Here is a 23266-nt window from a genome sequence, read left to right on the forward strand (position 1 = left end):
TGGGTTCCCCAGGGAGGCAGGAATGGCAGAGACAGATGCTCAGAGCACTGCAGGGGGAAAGGAGGTGGGTTCCCCAGGGAGGCAGGAATGGCAGAGACAGCTGCTCAGAGCACTGCAGGGGGAAAGGAGGTGGGTTCCCCAGGGAGGCAGGAATGGCAGAGACAGATGCTCAGAGCACTGCAGGGGGAAAGGAGGTGGGTTCCCCAGGGAGGCAGGAATGGCAGAGACAGCTGCTCAGAGCACTGCAGGGGGAAAGGAGGTGGGTTCCCCAGGGAGGCAGCAATGGCAGAGACAGCTGCTCAGAGCACTGCAGGGGGAAAGGAGGTGGGTTCCCCAGGGAGGCAGGAATGGCAGAGACAGCTGCTCAGAGCACTGCAGGGGGAAAGGAGGTGGGTTCCCCAGGGAGGCAGGAATGGCAGAGACAGCTGCTCAGAGCACTGCAGGGGGAAAGGAGGTGGGTTCCCCAGGGAGGCAGGAATGGCAGAGACAGCTGCTCAGAGCACTGCAGGGGGAAAGGAGGTGGGTTCCCCAGGGAGGCAGGAATGGCAGAGACAGCTGCTCAGAGCACTGCAGGGGGAAAGGAGGTGGGTTCCCCAGGGAGGCAGGAATGGCAGAGACAGCTGCTCAGAGCACTGCAGGGGGAAAGGAGGTGGGTTCCCCAGGGAGGCAGGAATGGCAGAGACAGCTGCTCAGAGCACTGCAGGGGGAAAGGAGGTGGGTTCCCCAGGGAGGCAGCAATGGCAGAGACAGATGCTCAGAGCACTGCAGGGGGAAAGGAGGTGGGTTCCCCAGGGAGGCAGGAATGGCAGAGACAGCTGCTCAGAGCACTGCAGGGGGAAAGGAGGTGGGTTCCCCAGGGAGGCAGCAATGGCAGAGACAGCTGCTCAGAGCACTGCAGGGGGAAAGGAGGTGGGTTCCCCAGGGAGGCAGGAATGGCAGAGACAGATGCTCAGAGCACTGCAGGGGGAAAGGAGGTGGGTTCCCCAGGGAGGCAGGAATGGCAGAGACAGCTGCTCAGAGCACTGCAGGGGGAAAGGAGGTGGGTTCCCCAGGGAGGCAGGAATGGCAGAGACAGCTGCTCAGAGCACTGCAGGGGGAAAGGAGGTGGGTTCCCCAGGGAGGCAGGAATGGCAGAGACAGCTGCTCAGAGCACTGCAGGGGGAAAGGAGGTGGGTTCCCCAGGGAGGCAGGAATGGCAGAGACAGATGCTCAGAGCACTGCAGGGGGAAAGGAGGTGGGTTCCCCAGGGAGGCAGGAATGGCAGAGACAGCTGCTCAGAGCACTGCAGGGGGAAAGGAGGTGGGTTCCCCAGGGAGGCAGGAATGGCAGAGACAGCTGCTCAGAGCACTGCAGGGGGAAAGGAGGTGGGTTCCCCAGGGAGGCAGGAATGGCAGAGACAGCTGCTCAGAGCACTGCAGGGGGAAAGGAGCTGAATTCCCCAGGGAGGCAGGAATGGCAGAGACAGCTGCTCAGAGCACTGCAGGGGGAAAGGAGGTGGGTTCCCCAGGGAGGCAGGAATGGCAGAGACAGATGCTCAGAGCACTGCAGGGGGAAAGGAGCTGAATTCCCCAGGGAGGCAGGAATGGCACCCTTGTCACAAAGGGGTTGTGTATGCAACTGGCATTGCAGGGAATAGGAGTTTGGTAAAACTGGGAAGGGAGGTGGCATAGGGAGAAGGAAGCTGTGGGGCGAGAGTGAGTGTGAGCCATAGAAAACGGGTGGGAAAGCAAGATGGGACATGCGCAGGAGAGAAGGGAAGGGAAGTCGGCGGGCATGTGGCACAGAATGAGAGCTTAGGGAACAGCTGGTGACAGGTGGGCTCTAGCTGCCTCAGCCTGACATGCAAAGACATGAAAATGTCTAAAGATGGAGTGGGGTGTGTGTGTATGAGAGAGAGAGAGAGAGAGAGAGGGAGGGAGGGAGAGGGAGAGAGAGGAAGGGAGAGAGAGGGAGAGAGAGAGAGGGAGGGAGGGAGAGGGAGAGAGAGAGAGAGAGAGAGAGGGAGGGAGGGAGATGGAGGGAGAGGGAGAGAGAGGAAGGGAGAGAGAGGGACAGAGAGAGAGGGAGGGAGGGAGAGGGAGAGAGAGAGAGAGAGGGAGGGAGGGAGATGGAGGGAGAGGGAGAGAGAGGAAGGGAGAGAGAGAGAGAGAGAGAGAGGGAGGGAGGGAGATGGAGAGAGAGAGAGGGAGGGAGGGAGAGGGAGGGAGGAGGAGGAAGAAAGGATGAAAGGAGCATGGCCAGGCACAGTGGCTCAAGCCTGTAATCCTGGCACTTTGGGAGGCAGAGGTGAGAGAATTGCCGAGGTCAAGACCAGCCTGACCAAGAGCAAGACCCTGTCTCTACGAAAAATAGAAAAACTAGCCAGGCATGGTGGTGTGCACCTGTAGTCCCAGCCACCAGGAGGCTGAGGCAGGAGGATCGCTGAACCTGGTAGTTTGAGGCTGCAGTAAGCTAGGATGACACCACCCCCCTCTAGTGGGGACACACGGCGAGACTCTGTCTCAAAAACAAACAAGGAGCATAAATTCAGAGTTTCACGAAATTAACATCCTCTCGACTGTCTCAGAATTATTCATCATCTGACCAGAAGGCAACTAGCTCTGTGCCTTTGAGTTCTTGGGCCTCAAATTTCCTTTCCAGGTAAACTCCCGTGGCAGAGAGATTGTGGAAAAGTCTGCCCACTTCCCTCCTGCTCTGATCTCCTGGGAAGGGAAGCTAAACACCAAGACTTCCCCTCAGGGCAGGGGCTCCCCCCTTTTCAGATCATCAGAAGCAGCCCGGACCCTGCAGTCAGCCAGATTTCTTATCTGCCACATATTACCGCAGCCACACTGCAGCCAAGGGCCTTTGCTCAGGCTCCCTGTCTCATTCATTTACTTTAGCAGAAGTGGGGCTTCTAAGACAGGCCTGGGGGTGGCCCTGGGACAGGTCTTCTGCTTCCTGGTGACTTGTCACACCCACACTTCCTTTCAGACTTGACCTGGGGGAAGCCTCAGCAGTGACAACCAGCAGCACACGCCCTTCCTGCCCCAAGAGTTTCCTGGGAGGGGCCAATGAACACAGCAAGTGAAAAGGCCCCAGCCTGGACACCAGCACTGGCTTCTGCTTCTCTCCTGCGGCTCATTTGTAAGCATCTGGGAAAGAATCTCTGATGCAATCAGCAGCATATTGGCAGAGCTCAAGCTGTAGTCCCCAGCAGACTTCCCCAGAGGGGAGCCCCGGGTGGGTACCTCAGGCCACAGACCCATGACCAGGTAAGAGGGCAGGTCAGCAAGGAAGACGGGGATGAAGGCCCTGGTCCCATTCTCAAGGAACTTCCAGTTAAGTCAGAGAGATGCATTTGTTACCTCATTAACTGTTTCTCGAGCACCTTCTACGTACCAGATGCCACTCTGGAAGCCTGGTGCATGGGTTATTATGAAAGTTAATAGAAGGATACACAAAAATTCAGAAACATAATATCCTTGTAGATGGAAACAAAGAAAGCACTCTTGACAATACCGAGAAGTCGAGCAAGTTGAAATTTGCACAGATGGATCAGAAAGATCGCCGTCGACTGTTTCTTGGAAGTAAAATAACACAGTCTGTCTCAAAACCTTCATGACCCACATGTAAAGAAGCAAACAAAACAAAAAAGTTTAAATCACGACTACAAGTCATCCTTTTCCTCAAGAAGCTTACATTCTAGGAATCAGTGAGAACTTGTCCACACGTAAGTCATAAAAGGAACCAAACCAAGGATGGAAGGGAAGGATAAAGGGATGTTGCATTTAGGAGGAAGGAGAAGATACTTCTCCCTAGAATAAGGGAGTCTTTATGAGGAAAGAAGAGTATTGCAAGTCTGTAAAATCCTCAATATACCTTCATAAGTGCTAGTATCTATTATTTACAGGGATGGTCACAGGATGTTCGGACATTCTCAAAAAACACTGTACTCGACCTCATGGTTAGAGATATTCTCCTGCAATCCCACAGCAAGGTTAACAGGGTGAGGAGGCAGACACTGGATGTCCCAGGGCAGCAGAACAGGTGGGGCTCAAGGTCACGTGTAGATTCTCCCAACTGTCAGGCTTTTCACCAACACCCAGTCTCTGACTTCATGAGCGTGAGAGCAAGCTGGTCAGGGAATACACGTAAGAATGAGGATTTAAAGAAAGTCACCTCCAAAGAATGCACAGGAGGTGACAAGTGTAATAAATCTAGTTGAACATCTTTGCCTCATTTTTTAAAATGTGAGAAAACAGAAAACAAAAGCTTTTGTTTCTGGACCAGATGTGGTGGCTCACACCTGGAATCCCAGCACTTTGGGAGGCCAAGGTGGGAGGATCCCTTAAGGCTAGGATGAGCCTGGGCAACACAGCAAGATCCCATCTCTACAAAATGTTTTTATAAAAACTTAGCTGGGCATGGTGGTGCGCACCTGTAGCTACTGGGGAGGCTGAGGCAGGAAGATCGCTTTTACCCAGGAGTTTGAGGTTGCAGTGAGGTATGATGATGGTGACCTTTTCTCTTAAAAAAAAAATTAAAAATAAAACAAACAAAAAAACCCCCACCTTTGCTTGTTTTAGGACATCAATTGAGAAATTACAGAATTAAGATTCTTTCTGGTTAAAATGAATCTAGAAAGATTTAGTTTGACCTCCTTCCAATCCAGGGAGGTCTCTCCACTGCAGCCTCCTGGTCAGACATCCACAAAGTTTCTATCAAAATATCTCCATAGGGGGTGGCGCCTGTGGCTCAATGGAGTAGGGCGCCAGCCCCATATGCCGGAGGTGGTGGGTTCAAACATAGCCCCGGCTAAAAACTGAAAAAAAAAAAAAAAAAAAAAAAATCTCCATCAACAGATCTTCCTCCAGGCTGGGCAAACTGCTCACTAGACAGTCAGATGTTTAAACAGTTCTCTTATGCTGGATTCAAATCTGTTCCTTCATGTCCCCTACTCATGGCCCTAGGACCAATTTGCCTAAGAATATAGATCAGTATGAATTTGAATATGGTTTCTTTGTAGCTATAAATCCAATTATTAGCCACTACAAAATGAATAAAGGGAAAAATAAATTGGTACTTTGAGAATAGAAGCGCAGGAACACAATCCAAGAACCAAATAACGTGAACAGATTTTGGAAAGGCAGTAGGCGAGATAAGGGTGAGCCTGAACTTTTGGTTGAGAGTTCTGGGAAATAGAGGAAATCTAAGAAAGGGAGTCAACTGCTTTAGACAGGTCCCACCATAACCTCAGGTACGAACCTACTTGAAAAAGCTTATTTAAGAAGAGTACTTATGGCCGGGTGCGGAGGCTCACGCCTATAATCCTAGCACACTGGGATTGACTGAGCTCAGAGTTTGAAACTAGCCTAGCAGGAGCAAGACCCCATCTCTACTAAAAATAGAAAAACTAGCTGGGTTTTCTGGTGGGCACCCGTAGTCCCAGGTACTTGGGAGGCTGAGACAAGAGGATCTTTCAAGCCTAATAGGTTAAGGTTCTGTGAGTTATGACACCACAGTACTCAACCCCAGGGCAACAGAATGAGACTTTATCTCAAGAAAAAAAGAAAAAAGAAAAAGAAAAATACTTGTATGTTAAGTTTTTATTTAAAAAAAAAATCCATCTCACATAACTTAATCAAGATAGTATCAGTTTTTAGGAGTAAATACCCAAAACTCTCAGGCTTGTGTGTTCGCTGCTGTCACAGCTGACCTCCACGCAGCATTGCAAACACATTCTGAAACTCTCAATAATTACCTTTTATTCTGTGAGTTGAAACTCAAAGAGAATTCACCATGTCTTCAAGGGTTTCTCCTTCTGTTTTGGAAAACAACCAATCGCCAATGTAGCTCAAGTCTAGGAGGAAGAAAACATTTTTAAAAATTATAAGATGCAACTGCCAAAGTTGAAAAATACATATGTGAGATGGAATTAATTCATTTTACACTTAACCTCTGAAAATATCCAATGACTTCCTACTTTGCCAATATCTCTCATTCCCATATGATCTAGCACAGTAGATTGGAAATCAGCACAATTTCTATAATTCTCTAGTTTTTTCTTTCTACTTGGTTATTTATTTATTTATATATTCATTTATTTTTAAGAGACAGAGTCTGGCTCTGTCAGCCAGGTTAGAGTGCAGTGGCATGATCACTGCAGCCTCAAACTCCTGGCCACTGTGCCGGCTTTTACCAGATAATTTAAATCACGACTAAAATTACCTTCATTGAAACCACTTTAACCCAGCTTTGCCACTACCTACTGCAAACAGCCAAGTTATCCCCAATTTCAGCAACGCATAGCTCCCTTCCTTGTCCAAAACCCCCTCAGCACTATAGCAAACCACACGAAACAGGTGTTGTAAATAGTTGCCCCACCTGGGCAGAGGGAGCAAAGACATCTGCACAGGGGACATTACCAAGTAAGAAGGACAAAGTGACAATGATGCTTCCTTTATCTAGATAAGAGGTAGCACGTTTAATTAGAATGGTGGAACACTATTCAGCCATTAAAAAAAATGGAGACTTTACATCCTTCGTATTAACCTGGATGGACGTGGAAGACATTATTCTTAGTAAAGCATCACAAGAATGGAGAAGCATGAATCCTATGTACTCAATTTTGATATGAGGACAATTAAGGACAATTAAGGTTATGGGGGGGAAGCAGAAAGAGGGATGGAGGGAGGGGGGTGGGGCCTTGGTGTGTGTCACACTCTATGGGGGCAAGACACGATTGCAAGAGGGACTTTGCCTAACAATTGCAATCAGTGTAACCTGGCTTATTGTACCCTCAATGAATCCCCAAGAAAAAAAAAAAAAAAGAATGGTGGAACAAACTAGTTTTCCCCAAGGGTGTACTGAAAATTTCTAAGATCATGAGGAAAAATGGGAAGTGCTGTTATTGTTAATAAAGTAGCATTAACTAATTCAGTATGTGGGTGCTTTGGAGCCATGAATCCAGCTGATTCCGCACTGTCTCCCTCTGGGATGACTGATGGCTTTGTTCTCCGACAAGACTGCTGGTCTGACCAGTGCCACATCAGAAGCCAAAGGCCACTGGCTTTCCCAGGTGATCAAATGCCAGGTGTAACATGGCAGGGGCAGCCAGGCATTTGAAGATGCCATTCAGACACCACCTGCACTCCAGCCTTGTCCCTCGCTCCTTTGTTATTTAACACCAGACTCCCCCAGATCTCTCTTTGCCCTGCTTGGCAGCAGCGAAAGTGACTTTTCTTCCAATTTCCTTTTGTTCTCTCTCTTGCATGACTTAGCTGGGCGCTCTGCCTTAGTTTTCTTCCTGTCACAGCAGTGACAAAAGGCATTTAAGAACTAAAATGCACACAACTGTGCTGCATGTGTGAGACACTCTTTAAAAATGATCGCCTACCTACAAAGATGTCTAGAGTGACATGGCCAAAAAGAAACAAAAATATGAAGATGTTCAATTGCCCCATGATCAAGATATATTTAACTATGTTAAAACATTTACTCAATGGACTAGCAGCCATTTAAAAAAATAAATAAAGATAACTTTATCAAAATAATAAAGGAAGATATTAAGGTCACAATATATAGGCAAACACATAGGAGATGGTACTAGTGAAAAGAGCAGAATTTGAAATTGTACCAAAGTGCAGAATACAACTTCACCAAAAGCATAATTATATATGGCTGAAGCTACAAGAAGCTACTGAAATTATAAAACACGTACACAGAGGGCACCCCCAAAATATATACATGTGTTAAGAAAGAAAAAAATTATATCAAAATTATAATACTCAAGATATACCCATAACAAGATGAAGACAAGTCACATTTTGACTTCTGCAATTACAAGAGGTGCTCCAAGTATATATGTAATATATAACACATAGATAATATCTACTTCAATATTATATACTTTTTTTGCACCTTGGCACCCCCTTTGTATCAGGCAAATAAATTAAAAGAGGAGTTGGTCGACATCTGCTAACTTCTCAGGATCTAGGAAAACAGAATGATAGAACTCTTGCCAGGCTTAAAAGTATCCAACAACCTAGAATCGCAGAATGTTATGACTAGAAAAGACTTTACCTCAACTTTTCCAATTCAGAAATAAGTAAATTTAAGCCCAAAGGAAGTGATTGCTCTATGGTCCTCCAGCTAGCTACTTGCTGGCAGAACTGAGCTAGAATCTCTGCACTCATGAATTTCTTTTTTAATAGTCTACAGTGCAATCCGTTTGTACAAATAAATCAGGGGGTCCATATTATCTGAGTATTCAGTATCCAGAACCTCCAGGGCAGCACATCTTGAATACAACTAAACTATCTCCTAATAACCAACCATTTTATGACTTGACTCCCTACTCAAAAATCCACCCTTGTTCAAAGTCAGGGTCCACACCTGGTTCTGCCTGTGTGTTGTGCCTCTCACAAAAGCAGGTATATCTACTGCAAAGCAAAATTGCAAATCTTGCCCCAGTGCAAAATTTTATGAGGTTAATGAAAATGACATTAGAGAATTTACCCTAGAAGAGGTAAAACTCAGGCAAGTGGGGACTGAGCGATTAGGAAACCATCCTTTAAAAGAAATGTTAAAAAGTTGGTGATAAGATAGATTTCAAAAATGAGTTCATTAAAGAATCTAAAAAGAAATCAAAGGAAAATGACAAAGACTTGTAACACTTCTTAACCTTTGATCATCCTCGGGAGGTGATATAAATATTAAATGTGATTTGAAAAGTACCGCAATGTAGAATCATCTAATTTTGTCCCCCAAAATGTTACTCTTCCCAGAACAATCAACACTTCATCTTTGCAATTGTTTTTTTTGGCCGGGACTGGGTTTGAACCCTCCACCTCTGGTATATGGGGCTGGCGCCCTACTCCTTTGAGCCACAGGCGCCACCGTCAACCCTTCAGTTTTGTATTGTTCACTCTAACAGCCAGGCATGGTCATGATGATTACCTAAATTTTGCTAAATATAAGCTGAAATAAACTTACTATCATAACTTTAGTTTATTTTTTCAAGATTAAAGTCCCAAAGTTTCTATTTTTTTCATTATTTTGTGCAATTTTGGTCCCCATTTAAGTGGAGTCGCTTTAAATGGCCTTTTTCTGGTTCTAATTATCCTCAGATAATAAAGACCCGCTGTAGAGTCTTCAGAAAGAATTTTTTAAAGCATAAATCAGTAATAGGAAGTGTATTTATATCATTTTTGAGCCAAGCATACATTTTTGAGGAAGAAACTTTAGACCTACAATATGTAATACTAGGCAACACCAGGATTTTATTTGTCCTTCTGTCATCAAAAATAATTTGTTTCATACTTTACACAGCATAAAAACAAAGGTCACAAAAAAGCACAAATGACCATATTTGTCTTAATCCTTTTTTTTAAAAAATGGAAAAAGTATAATGCATCTATCATCCTGAATTACATAATTAAGTTTCCAGTTCTAACATCCTATTTTTCTTAAACAAACCCAGGGGAAAACCTTCATATGGTTGTTAATAGTTGCTGATTTGCATACTGTGATCCGTTCCATCATGCAATTATCTGTGGTTCCCTACTTCACCTGGGAACAATCAGATTGGCTGAGTTTTCCTATGTTCAAAATGTTTATCATATGAAAATAGTTACTATTCAGGGCTGTCTAATGTCCATTAAGATAATGAAAGCTATTTTAAGTACCCTAAAAAGATGAGGCTTCATTTTAGAAGCATCAATTATTCAGTGGAACATTTTCTTCTAGAAGAATAAGGGGAATAAAAGAATATACATTTTTCCATTTAAGAAAACTGCAGTGTTCTATGGTAGAAGGGTATCTTTTCTTTCCTTGTACTTTTTAACCTATAACAGCATTTAGGAGTCTCAATGACCACTGGTGAACCACTTAAACTATGTGGGCTAATCAGTAATTTCTAAAGACTCATTTACTGGATATTTTCCAGTTTCTGTGACCAAACTAATAAAAAATGGATGAGTCAGTTTGCCCACTAATTCTGTCTCCCAGGTCAGGACCAACTCTTTCTGCCAAATTTGCTTATCTCTCAAAAGAGTGTAAATTTACAGCTCAGGATTAAGACATGACTAACAGTTCCTTGCAGATTTCCAGGACAACAAAGGCCCAAACTAATTCTGGTCACCAGAGGCTGAACAGCAAAGATTATGGAGGACCTGCCACTCTTGTGTTCTAGGTAGATAGGTGAATTATCTCACCACTGTTGTCTTAGAATTAGAAGAAAACTAAGCTCAACATCACCCTTTCAAATATTTGAGACTCATGCTAAGTAGAAGAAGGAAGCTTCTTTGCCCAGGTCCCTTTTCCTGGAATGAAATTAACAAGCAGCAGGAAGGAGTCAGCCAATAAACCACCAGAGACCCGAGGACCAGGGGAATCCCTGCATTAGCTCACCTGGCTGAGTTACTATCCACTCAGTTTTATACAAAGGAGGTTTTCAAGCCAAGAAACATCATCAAACCATAGGAAACAATCATAAATTAAGACTCAGTATTTTGGGGAAATTGACTCACAACCAGAGAGGTTCATGGACATCAAAAATGCCTTTAAAAGGAAATGCATAAACCTGCTAACACCTGTAAGAGAGGAGGTGATTACCATAATAAAGCAGAGAACTTTCCACCTGTATCAGTAGGTGGGCTCAGGAATCAGAGACTGCAGTCACCTGCTTCCTAATTCAGGCCAAGTTGCATCATCAAGTCTCTTCACTCTTCTGTAAAATGGGTATAAGAACAAACTCATTAAGATTCTTAAAAGCCTTAAAGGAGATAATCAGTGTCAAGCAGGCAGCACAGTGCTTGGCAAACACGAGATGTTCAGGAAGTTTCTGTTATTATTATTTTTCCTGCCTTACCCAGAATAGAATACTTTCCACTTTTTCTGAACTTTGAGGGAGGCTACATAAGCCATTTGGTCTAATTAGAGCTGGTCCTTTCTACTCAAAACTGTGATTAGGAATTTATTTTTGTTACTCTGAAGATGTAGAAAAAGTAATACTCCAGAATGCAGCATTCTAAAATTCTCTTTCCTCACAACTACTCCAGAATAGACACAGCCCATACAGTCTTTGTTTCATGATGGCTAACTCTGATGCAGCCCTTATGGAGTGCCCTGCACGCTAATTTTCTGTAAGTTAACTCCTTTCATCTCCATCGTAATCCTATGAGATCAGAACTGTCCTCATTCCCATTTTACAGATCAAAATGCTGAGGTGCAGAACAGTTAAGCAACTCGTACAGGTGTCAGAGCTAGGTTAGGATTCAACCAGGCAGGGTGGCCCCAGAGCCAATATTCTCACGTGTAACACCATAGGACCCCTGTTCTGTGTATTTATTTGGGTGGGAGAGCAAAGGAAAAGCAGGGAGGGAAAAATAAGGATAAAAACAGTCTAGGAGAGTTCCTCCCTGCCCCTCAACACACGTACACACACATGCAAACACAGCAAAGAAGATTTTGGTTGTGAAGACATCAAACCCATTCCCTGGGCTGGTTCTTCAAATAAGACTTGTACGTTTCTTACGGAAAGGACAGAACCTTCCTAGAGATAGTTGGAAAAGAGTGGTCTGAGCACCCAGCTAAACTGGGGTCACGTCATGCAGAAGCATGGAAGGCTGACAGAGCTGTCCCCTGGGGCACAGGGTAGGTGCCAGACCTCACTGCACTCCAGAGCCACCACGGCTGCACAAACACAAGATTCCGTGAATGCCAGCATGCTCCTCTTCCCTAAAAACAGTCCCCAAAGTGTTCTTCTTGAATATTAATGCCTTCTGCAAATGGAAGAAATGCTAGGATACCAGTAGCTGTTATGAAGATAAATGTGGAAATATAAGTGCTTGGCCTATAAATGTTCATTGCCAAAATGAACAAAATCTTCATTCATCATTAAATCATTTCCTCTTTTTAGAGCAAGCATGAGAGATGGAGAGTTTTCCCCTAAGTTACTCCCACAGAGTAACTGAGATGGATGGATGGATGGATGGATGGGTGGAGGGATGGATAGATAGATAAAGGTGAGATAGATAGATGAGAGAGAGAGAGAGATAAAGAAAGATAAAATTGGAATGAAGTAACTATTCACTTCCTGGAGAACCTCAATTGTTTTACAAACAGGTGGTTTTCATGCCAGGAAATGTCCTCAAAGCATAGGAAACCAAGAATTATGAATTCGACTCTGTATTTTTGGCAAACTGACTCATAACTAGAAGTTCGGTCAACATTAAAACTGTCTTTGCTAGACCCACAAGCAACCATGAGAGATGATGTGATTACCATAATACAGCAGAAAACTTTATATCTTTCTAGACCTATGAGGGGCTAAGGAGTCCACTGAAGTTCCTCAAGGGGCCCAGCATCCATCCTCCACCATCCCATAGGTAGACTCCCACCCCTACCCTGAGTGGTGACAGCCGGTGATGGCAAAGATATAAACAAAGAGGGGCATAATGAAAGTTAAAATAGTTGTTAGCACAGTAGTATCCTAAGTATTCCCCAAAGTACAATTTAAAGCTCTCTTAGTATAACCAAAGGGGAGAAGGAAAACTAAGGAAGAATTTGGAATTTGGAGGAAAGGCCTGGATGAGAGACTGACAAGCTATCACTCATTGGGACTACAGCCTCAGAGACAGATTTATAAGGAAACTGGGTGTTTTGAACAAGCTGTAGATTCCTAAGGAAAGATGGAGAAAGAGGCTGCAGTCTCTCCGGGCACCACGCAACACAGGTAGGTACTTCTCAGGGCAGAAATTAGGGAACTCTAGTGAACTGGGGTCCAGGGGCATGGAGAACACTTTCTGGGAGAGGTCAAGGTCGGACACTGGGTCCGACAGCAATGAAGGCGGACTAGGAGCAAAGACCCATACACAGCAGACAGAAGCGGCAGGCAACTGAAAAATCTTAGCTGCTTATTTAAAATACGAATTTGTAGCATTAGAGCTTGACTAACCTTGATGTCTCCTATGAGAAAACCCTGCTGCATGAACTTCTCACTCCAAAAGAAAGAAAAAGGAAAAAAAAGGCCAATGTCATAGGCAAATAAATCGCATCTTTTGTATCTAAAAAGAAGTCTAGGTACGAGGTACAGAGAATGAGGAAAACACTTGCACAGAGGCAAAGCCGTTTTCTTCCACCATTGTTTCAAAATCAAGATGGACAGTAAAACTCCACACAACAGGTGACACTGTGGGGATGCCCTGCCGACGACGCGGCTGCTCCTGTTCCCAGGAGAAAGGAGACAGCCTGGCTGAATAAAGCACCCTCCTCAAATGACACCATAAAACTGTGTATTTCAATGTGCTCAAAAGACAAATCTGAACAACTGGCCGACAGGCTGGATCAAACCCGGTCCTTTTCTTTGCCTGGTAGCTGAATAAAAGAATGGATGTTAATAAATGAACAACTGCAGTGTGGCGGCTTTATTTGTAATGATAACTCAGGATGCGTTGAGGCCAACATTATTGACAAAGAAATTGTTGTCAGCAAGATTTGGACTTGCTAAATTCTTTTTTTTTAATCAGAAAGTGATGATGGTATTTTATTTCAATATAATCTATATCATTGTCTTTACTGATCTTTCCTTTTTTAAACCATTGACTTTATGCAATGTACAGAAAAAGACAGGTCTTTTTTCTATTTGTATTGACACTAAGTTCTTTTTTCTTTAAAATTACAAAGTTTTTTTTTTTTTGTAGAGACAGAGTCTCACTGTACCGCCCTCAGGTAGAGTGCCGTGGCGTCACACGGCTCACAGCAACCTCTAACTCTTGGGCTTAAGCGATTCTCTTGCCTCAGCCTCCCAAGCAGCTGGGACTACAGGCGCCCGCCACAATGCCCGGCTATTTTTTGTTGCAGTTTGGCCGGGGCTGGGTTTGAACCCGCCACCCTTGGCATATGGGGCCGGCGCCCTACTCACTGAGCCACAGGCGCCGAGTTTTTTTTTTTTCAGTTTTTGGCCAGGGCTGGGTTTGAACCCTCCACCTCTGGAATATGGGGCCGGTGCCCTACTCCTTTGAGCCACGGGCACCGCCCAGGGAGTAGAGATGTTTCTGATACGTGGCTTAAGGCAGGGCTCTAACGGTGCTCATCACCCAAACAAAAATCCTCCACCTGTTAGGTGGGTTTTTGCCCTTCGCCTCCTTCCCCCTCACCCCACTTGATCTCTAACCAATATCCCTTATGACCATAGATGCAAAAATCCCCAGTAAAATACTAGCCAACAAAATTCAACTGCACACTAAAAAAATACTCCACCATGACCAAGTGGGCTTTGAACCAGGGATGCAAGGATCGTTCAACATACGCAAATCCATGAATGTGATTCACCACATAAACAGAAGCAAAAACAAAGACCATCTGGTCATCTGAACAGATGTGGAAACAGTATCTGACAAAATCCAGCACCCTCTCATGATAAAAGGCCTCAACAATCTAGGCATATCCTGTTTCCCCGAAAATAAGACAGTGTCTTATTTTAAGGTGTGCTCCCAAAGATGCGCTAGGTCTTATTTTCAGAGGACGTCTTATCTTTCCTGTAAGTAGGTCTTATTTTCGGAGGATGTCTTATTTTGGGGAAAACAGGGTAGAAGGAACATATCTTTTTTTTTTTTTTTTTTTTGTAGAGACAGAGTCTCACTTTATGGCCCTCGGTAGAGTGCCGTGGCCTCACACAGCTCACAGCAACCTCCAACTCCTGGGCTTAAGCGATTCTCTTGCCTCAGCCTCCCAAGTAGCTGGGACTACAGGTGCCCACCACAACACCCGGCTATTTTTTGGTTGCAGTTTGGCCGGGGCCGGGTTTAGAACCCGCCACCCTCGGTATATGGGGCCGGCGCCTTACCGACTGAGCCACAGGTGCCGCCCGAAGGAACATATCTTAAAACTATATAAGATTAGCTAAATGCTTCAGTGAGTGGTAGTGGGTGGGGACACTGGCTGGGAAGCCAGATAGGGCCACATCTGGGAAGAGTCAGGAAGGCCAGATCAGGTCCAGGACTTTGCATACCCAAAGGTACCAGTGTTGTCTCACTGGCCTTGAGAATGTCTACCACACAATTTTCTCAGGGAATTTATGGGCTGGTATAAATGAAGAAAACCAAACAAATTCAACAATGGTTTGGATTCTAAATCCACCCTTTCAACCCCTTTGTAAGGAACTGGAAAGTGATTTTTTTTAATTTTTATTTTTTGAGACACAGTCTCACTCTGTCCCCCTGAGTAGAGTGCTGTGGTGTCATCATAGCTCACAAAAACCTCGGTCTCTCAGGCTCAAGAGATCCTTTTGCCTCAGTCTCCCAAGTAGCTGGGATTACACCTGGCCCAGTGCCCAGCAAGGTTTTCTATTTTTAGTAGACATGGGGGTCTCATGTTTGCTCAGGTTAGTCTCGAACTTCTGAACTCAAGGGAGTCCCACCCCTACCCCACGGCCTCCCAGATTGCTAGGATTACAGGCATGAGCCACAGCACTGTCCTGGAAAGTGATTTTAAAAGCTTACTCTAGGGCGGCACCTGTGGCTCAGTTGGTAGGGCGCCGGCCCCATATACGGAGGGTGGCGGGTTCAAACCCAGCCCCGGCCGAACTGCAACAACAACAAAAAAATAGCCGGGCATTGTGGCGGGCACCTGTAGTCCCAGCTGCTCGGGAGGCTGAGGCAAGAGAATTGCTTAAGCCCAGGAGTTGGAGGTTGCTGTGAGCTGTGTGATGCCATGGCACTCTACCCAGGGCCATAAAGTGAGACTCTGTCTCTACAAAAAAAAAAAAAAAAGCTTACTCTACACCAATGGGGCCCAGCTTAGACATACCAAGGAAAGAAGGCTGCCAAACTCAGGACAGAATGGCTATTTCTCTTCTAAAAGTAAAAACGTAAAAAAGTAAAAAAATGGTGCAGTACAGAGTAAAAATGTACATGAAGTAAATGGTTTCATTGAATAAAGAGGGGCTCAAAAGGCAGGCTTGTATAGCAGATACTTTGCCAAGACTGAGCGCACACCATGGACCCTGGCAAAACAGATACGTTACTGCACAGGACAAAACTGCTGAAATATGACAGAAGCTTGAGAGTTGGAAGAAAAAGATGCTTGTGCAAAGGTGGAGACCCCAACTTGGTTTATGCTTGCAAGAAATGCATGGTAAAATAAAGGTCACCATTCCTCATGCTCTTCACTGAGAAGCCCCTTTGGGGAGTATTTCCCTGTAAACTCTCCAACCTATCAGGTCATCCAAAGGACACCCTCTCATCAAGAAGGTGAAACTCGCAAAACTGTTTCACCCACAGAGCCTGAAAATGCCCCAGAAAAAAATCTGGGTATTCCCCTAAGTGAATCTTCCTCCCTTAGCTTCTAAAGCAGTGGAGAGATTCTGACTGTACCCATTCTTCACGTGAGCCAGGATTGGCCGCTTTCTCCCCACCTGCCCTGCGGTGAGTTCATTCTTCTTGGTTTTCTGAGTACTTCAAAGTTTGAGAAGCACTGCCCCTTAGCCCATAACTCCAGGGCTCACCTGACCATTATCAGAAGGAAGGAGACAAGGTGTAGACTTGGATGGTTTGGCCACATTCCTCTTCTCTGCACGCCAGCCCTGCAGCTGATGCCTGAGCTGATTGGAGTGTGCACATATGCTTGGACCATGCTGGGTGCAACTTCAGACACAGGCGGTTTTGCTTGCCTTGTACTCCTCTTTTCATCTGGGAGTTCTTTCTGCTGTCAACATGCTCCACCTAGCTCTCACTGTAAAGACAGGCCATACATGGTACTCACTCCTCTGTCCACAGCAATGGATGCTCCAGGCCAAAGGGATTCTTTCCTTAAGACTCAATTTAGTAGCATGAGAGGGAAAAGGGTCTCTCTCCTTTGGGTTGAAGCCTCCACAGTCTCCAGCAGCAATCTCTCCAGCCTATCTACCGTAAGAAAGAACAAGGCCAGAACTCAAAGGACATTCAAGCTCCATCTGAAGCCAGCTTTAGCCTCAGAATTTCCTATTATACGATCAACAGATTCCATGTTTTGCTTAAGGTAGCTTTGAGTTGAGGAGGGGAGAGAGATGTGTAACCCCAAGTTTTCTCGAGAAACTTAACTCAGTTGCTCTGGCGCGGTGGCTCATGCCTGTAATCCTACAACTCTGGGAGGCTGAGTTGGGTGGATTGCTTGAGCTCATAGGTTTGAGACCAGCCTGAGCCAGAGCGAGACCTTGCCTCTAAAAATAGTTGGGCATTATGCTGGGCACCTTGTAGTTCCAGCTACTCTGGAGACTGAGGCAAGTGAATCCCTTGAGTCCAAGAGTTTGAAGTTGCTGTGAGCTTTGAGGCCTCAGCACTCTACTGAGGGCAGCAAAGTGAGACTTTGTCTCAAAAAAAAAAAAAGGGAAAATAAAAAAATTGTGTCTAATAATATATCCAGTTACCATTCCCTTTTAAAACAAGATTCGTCATTTGTACAGGAAATAATTCATCACAAATACATTTGTAAAAGAGTTACTTATGTTTCACAGAAAATTTCAACTTGATACTTGAAATCTTATAAGTAAATGGTTTAGTTATAAGGCTACAAGTTATCTTCTGTGGCTGGCAACTCAATAAATTTGGAAGAGCAAATAAAGTATTTTTAATGAATTCTCTTATGTCAGACAGGATACAGTCTCATGTTAAAAAATGAAAGAGCCAAAAAAAAAAAGGGAAAAAAGAAGTTAAAGAGCTGTTAAAGTGTGTGACAAAGAAACAGCCCGTGTTAAAACCTCACAAAGGATAGAGCAGGTGTTACTTCTTAAAGAAATATTCCAAATAGATGAAAAAAAAAGAGTGCAAGAAAAAAAAAAAAAAAAAACACCCAGCAGTGCAACTGGAAGTCTTTTTGCAGCTTGTACATGTCCCATCAGATTCAAGCTAAAAACTGCTGGATTCTGTATAGGATTAGAAACTCCACAGACCCACCCCACAGCCAGGGACCTCAGGCTGTTTCTGTCCTCACTCACATACTCCCTGGATACTGAGCAGTTGGCTCAGACCACATGTCAAGGCGGTTTATCAGATGTGGGGGGAATTATCAATAAAGTCATTCCATTTCATAAGGAAGGCAACCTTCTGGGTATTTTGGCAACCTTAATAGTCATCAGTTCAAAACTTACGAGGAGGACACTAAAAATAAATCCCTGAATAATCACAGCCTGCAGACCTTTGACCTCTGATGACTTTGAAGCATCTATGGACAATTTGCTCACCAAATTGCTCACCAGTTGTGAAACTGGCCTCTCTGAACCGCTCCTGGTCTGGGTACAAACCTCCAACCCCCGGCCCACTCTCAATACCTTGATTTTTTGTGTGTACATTTGCCTCCTACAGTCAACTGAACTCCAGGAGAGGAGGGATGGGGTCTTACCAATTTCGGTGCCTGGCCCAGATTCTAACAGAACTTGATGGACTGCCCCACCAATAAATATTTTAAATGAATAAACCACATTTCTTCTCACTTTGATGTAAGAAGAGAACCCACCTTGGATCTTAGGAGCTCAATCAAGAGCTCAAAAATGTGAAGAGGCCCAGTACAGACTAAAGTAAGATGTGAAAGAATTTAAAGACTTATTTTTAATATAGGAGAGAAATGGAGCTTAATTTTTATAAAAACAGAAACAAAAGAAAGAAAAAGAAAAAAGTTGTAAGTGAGAGGGATTCAGGGTCATTCTTCCATTCTTACAGTTTTTCATTGCTATTTTTAAATTCCCCTGGGCTCAGTTATTTAATGTTTCCTCGCTGGATTTGAGAGTGCGTTGGGTCATTGTGGGGTCAAGCAGCAGAGGCTGCACACTTGGGCATATCCCCTTCCCTGGGCTGGCCCCACGGCTGGGGACTATCAGGCCTTGCGTCATCTCTGCCACCTGGTGCCAGGAACCTCACTTTTGAACATCACATCTTCCACCCCAAATGCGTTCCTCTTCCCTGCTCATGTTCTGGGCATTCATGGCAAGTGAAGCAGAGACGGGGAGGAGGGCAGAACACAGGCCCCTCTGTCAGCCAGTCCTCCAAATGCACGACAGCAGCCACCAGGGCTGCGGCTCCGAACAAAGAGACACGTGGAACCAGCAGGTGACCTCAGCTAAGGAACGGGTCCAGACACCAGCAACTCCACAGGGCCAGAGGGAAGCCCAGGATTCGCCAGTAGGTAGCAAAGCCCCGCAGGGTGGACTGTTTCCTATTCCATCTAGAATTCCCCAGGGGCCCTGAGAAATGACCCAGTGTCAAGTCTGGACTAAGGGCAAAGTCTCTCCTTTGAGGTAACTGCCAGGTAGGGATTCTTGAACAGCCTGTTTATTAAAGTCCAAGTTCACTGGTCCTTCCTACTCCCTGCCTACCACCCTCAAAATTGAAAACACTCTTCTGTCAGCCAAATCTGTGCTTTCTCATTACGCCAAACCTGTGCTTTTCCAAGTCTGCAGCCCTCCCTCCGCTGTCTAAAGTCATCTCATTTTCTATGTGTGTGTGTGTATGAAACTCTGACATACAATGTATTGCTTTACAATGTTTTCGAACTGTTCCTACCATGTCTCTCTCACCAGCAGGAATTACTTTTACTTTTCTTTTTACTAGCTTAAAGCCTGTAATATAGGTCCCCATGTAAAGTAGGTCTTTGTTATTTGTTCACCAATTTCCATTTACAATGTCTCAGGTTGTTGATCACTTCCCCCCAGACTGCTGTTCACAGCCAAGATAATCATTTACTGGTGAAATCGACATCCACGCTTAAACCCGTGCTGGCCATTTAGACACCTGTTTTGTTTCAACTCTCCTTTGATTATTTCCCCAACCAGGAGGGTAACCTAGAGCAGTGGTTCTCAACCTGTGGGTTACGACCCACAGGAACTGTATTAAAGGGCCGCAGCATTAGAAAGGTTGAGAACCACTGGCCTAGTGCAACTCAAACCTGACCTCCAAAACCCAAAAACAGGCTCAGACACTGCTCAGGAGTTCTGAGGGCTGGAGTGCGGGTGGACTGCTTTAACTTTTAATGCATTTAAAGGAGCTATTTAAAAAATGACCCCTCATTTATGCACTAGACTGAGATGCTTGCAATGGGTCTATTTAAACCATGTACATTTGGTGCCAATTTCTAAAGCAAGGTATTAATACCTTTTGAAATGTAATTAGACTAAGAATGGGGGCTTCCCAATTATATTTTTGAATATGCATAATATAAACCTTGACGTGTCAGAAATTCATTGTACCTGGCTACTGGTAATTACAGGAAAAATTGGGGGGGCTATTTTCTCCTTCAATTTGTAGCTTTCCCAATTTGAAACTTTGGCTTCAGTAACAGGGAAAGTTAACCTCGCTGCATAAATATTCATGGTCAAAAAGGAAAAAGATATGAGTGGCTGGCTGAATAATAGACACCCCCCCACCCCCAAAGATATCCACATTCTAATTCCTGGACCTGTGAATGTTACCTAATACGGTACATTTTGCAGATGTGAAAAAGCTAAGGATTTTGAGATGAGGAAATTATGCCGGATTATCCGGACAGCCCATTGTCATCACTAGTGTCCTTATACAAGGGAGCAGAGGGAGATGAACTGTAGACTGTTCCTCTCATTGTTAGGTTTGAAGGTTATCAAAATTTAAAAAGTGGCAAAAATGATCACAAGGAAAGTGTCAGGGCCCAGAACTGGCCAGGTCTTGGGCCCTGCTTAACTAGGTTCTGGAGGTGGACCACTAAGCTACCTTGGTCAGGAACAATTTCTCTTAGGTGCCTGAGGGCTATCTACTTTAGCAGGAGAGAGAGAGTCTTAGAGAGAGTAAAGCAGTCTTAGATAGATAGATCTTAGTCTTTAGCAGAGCTTGGTAATCAGCAGAGAGACAGCATGCTCGCATCCTGCAGGCAGGAGAGGAGACAGAGTCAGAGTAAGAGGAGACAGTGTCCATGATAGAATGCGCATGCTCCCGACTGCCTTCTCCTCCTGCCTAATAGAAGGCCGATCTTGTGCCTCTCAACAAACAGGTGTAGAGACTGCCAATTCACCACTGCTCCCATCTCGCGAGCTCTCACGCTTGGTAGGAGCGCTAAATCCCTCTCCATGCCCTTTTCACCAAGATGTTCCATTATTGAGCTATACGGGGATTTCTTATAACTCTCACTCCTCCTAGCCAGAGACTATACAGGCTGCTACAGGAAAGAAAATGTAAATGTCCAAATCTCATGCCATTAATTTTGTATTTACTTATTTTTATTTTTTTATTATTTTTTTTTTTTTGTAGAGACAGAGTCTCACTTTATGGCCCTCGGTAGAGTGCCGTGGCCTCACACAGCTCACAGCAACCTCCAACTCCTGGGCTTAAGCGATTCTCTTGCCTCAGCCTCCCGAGTAGCTGGGACGACAGGCGCCCGCCACAACGCCCGGCTAATTAATTTTGTATTTAAACTAAATTTCTGCTAATTCCTACATCTGCTTATCTGAAGATACACCTGTCAGTAATGGTACTAATAATGACAGTAATAGTAAGAACAGTAAAAAATACCGTAGAAATAGTATTTGACAGATCAGAAGTGCTTTTCAAATAATAATTACATGGATTACAGTCAATTTAAAATGATGTGGCATGTTTACAGATCATAACAGTGAAAGCTATCTTATAGCAGTGCATCTGTGCCAAGCCCTGTGTTTAGTACCTGTCATATATCATTTCATTTACTCTCATAACCCTGATGAGACAGGTCACCCCTATCACCTCTATTTTATAGATGAGAAAAAGGAAGGCTCAGAACAGTCTCAGAGCTAGTAAATATCAGAGCTGAGATTTAATCTCAGGTAGTCTGGCCCACCAAAATGATGGTAAAAATAATTTCTAAAAAAAATTGTAAACTTGCACTAGTGAAGAGAAAAATCAGTCACTAGGAAACAAAAGATTTTGACACATTACTTAATGGAAGGTGACTGTAAACCTACAACATGCAAATATAAAAGAAGAATGCAGAATTCTATGAAAAACAGAGTGTGAAAATAAAAAGAAGAGGTAATGGAATTTTAAAATGAGATTACCTGATAAAACTTCAGTAGAAGAGTAAAAAGATAAAGAAGTCTCTCTGAACACAGAGCAAAAGAATAATGCCAGGAAAAATCATAAGTAAAGATAAAGGCCATGAAGTCAATCCAGGAAGCCTAACATTCGACTAAGAGAAGTTCTAAAAACCACAGGAAGAAAAGGGAGGGGGGAAGAAAAAGCAATTATTAAAGAAAGTGTTTCAAACTTTGGACTTTTTCAGACTTCGGAGTAACCTCATCATCCTTATTGGTTGAGCATCCCTAATCCAAATATCCCAAATCAGAAATGCTTCAGTGATAATTTCCTTTGAGCATCATGTCAGCACTCAAAAAGTTTCAGATTTTATAGCATTTCAGATTTTGGATTAAGGACACTCAATCTGTAAGAGAAAACTTCCCAGAGTGAAAGAGATAGTGTTTGTTAGACGTAAAGACCAGTGCTGGGTACTAAAGTGTTACCTTTTGGTTGGGAAGCCGCCCTGCTTTGTGATACTGAGCTGAGATTGGTAAATGTCTCCCCTGTACCAGCTGACAAGGAGGGGGTCTCCCATATGGGCCTGCACGTAGTCTTTGGAGGCAGCTGGGGGGCAGCTGCTTCTACATTTCATCTTGCGTCAGCCCTAGAGGGAGGGGGTCCCCTCTGTATGTACCATTTCCGAATTCTTTTTTTTTTTGCAGTTTTTGGCTGGGGCTGGGTCGGAACTCACCACCTCAGCCATATGGGCCCGGCGCCCTACCCCTTTGAGCCACAGGCACTGCCCCATTCCTGAATTCTTTACAGCTCTTTTTTCTTCTTGATAGTTAATCCCCTCCTACCCATTAATAATTCTTTTTAAACTTTCCCTGTTCAAATTTCTATGTGCTTTTTGTCTCCTGAATAGATCTTGACTGATATACCCACTGACTACCCAACTCAATAAATACAAAAGACTCACACCCAGACACTTCAATGTCAAATTGTTGTATAACTGTATTAAAAAATACTGCAGAATATCAAGAAAGAAGAGAGAGGGAGAGTACCTAAGAGCTTCCAAAAAGAAAAAAAATTCAGTTAAAAAGATTTAAAAAAGGGCGGTGCCTGTGGCTAAGTCGGTGGGGTGCCAGCCCCATATACTGAGGGTGGCGGGTTCAAACCCGGCCCCGGCTGAACTGCAACCAAAAAATAGCCGGGCGTTGTGGCGGGCGCCTGTAGTCCCAGCTACTCGGGAGGCTGAGGCAAGAGAATCGCTTAAGCCCAGGAGTTGGAGGTTG

At 44.5% G+C, this 23266-nt stretch overlaps 1 protein-coding gene across 1 annotated transcript in view; it reads right to left on the reverse strand.

The window, feature by feature from the left end:
* The window catches only part of SVIL (supervillin), a 267829-nt gene that overhangs the window by 219734 nt on the left and 24829 nt on the right, over positions 1-23266 (reverse strand). Inside the window, exon 2 of the mRNA XM_053572488.1 lies at positions 5744-5842. The gene's annotated coding sequence lies outside the window, so the exon portion shown is untranslated. The remainder of the gene's footprint in view (positions 1-5743; positions 5843-23266) is intronic.

This window comes from Nycticebus coucang, chromosome 20 (genome assembly GCF_027406575.1).
Source record: "Nycticebus coucang isolate mNycCou1 chromosome 20, mNycCou1.pri, whole genome shotgun sequence".
Taxonomy (NCBI): domain Eukaryota; kingdom Metazoa; phylum Chordata; class Mammalia; order Primates; family Lorisidae; genus Nycticebus; species Nycticebus coucang.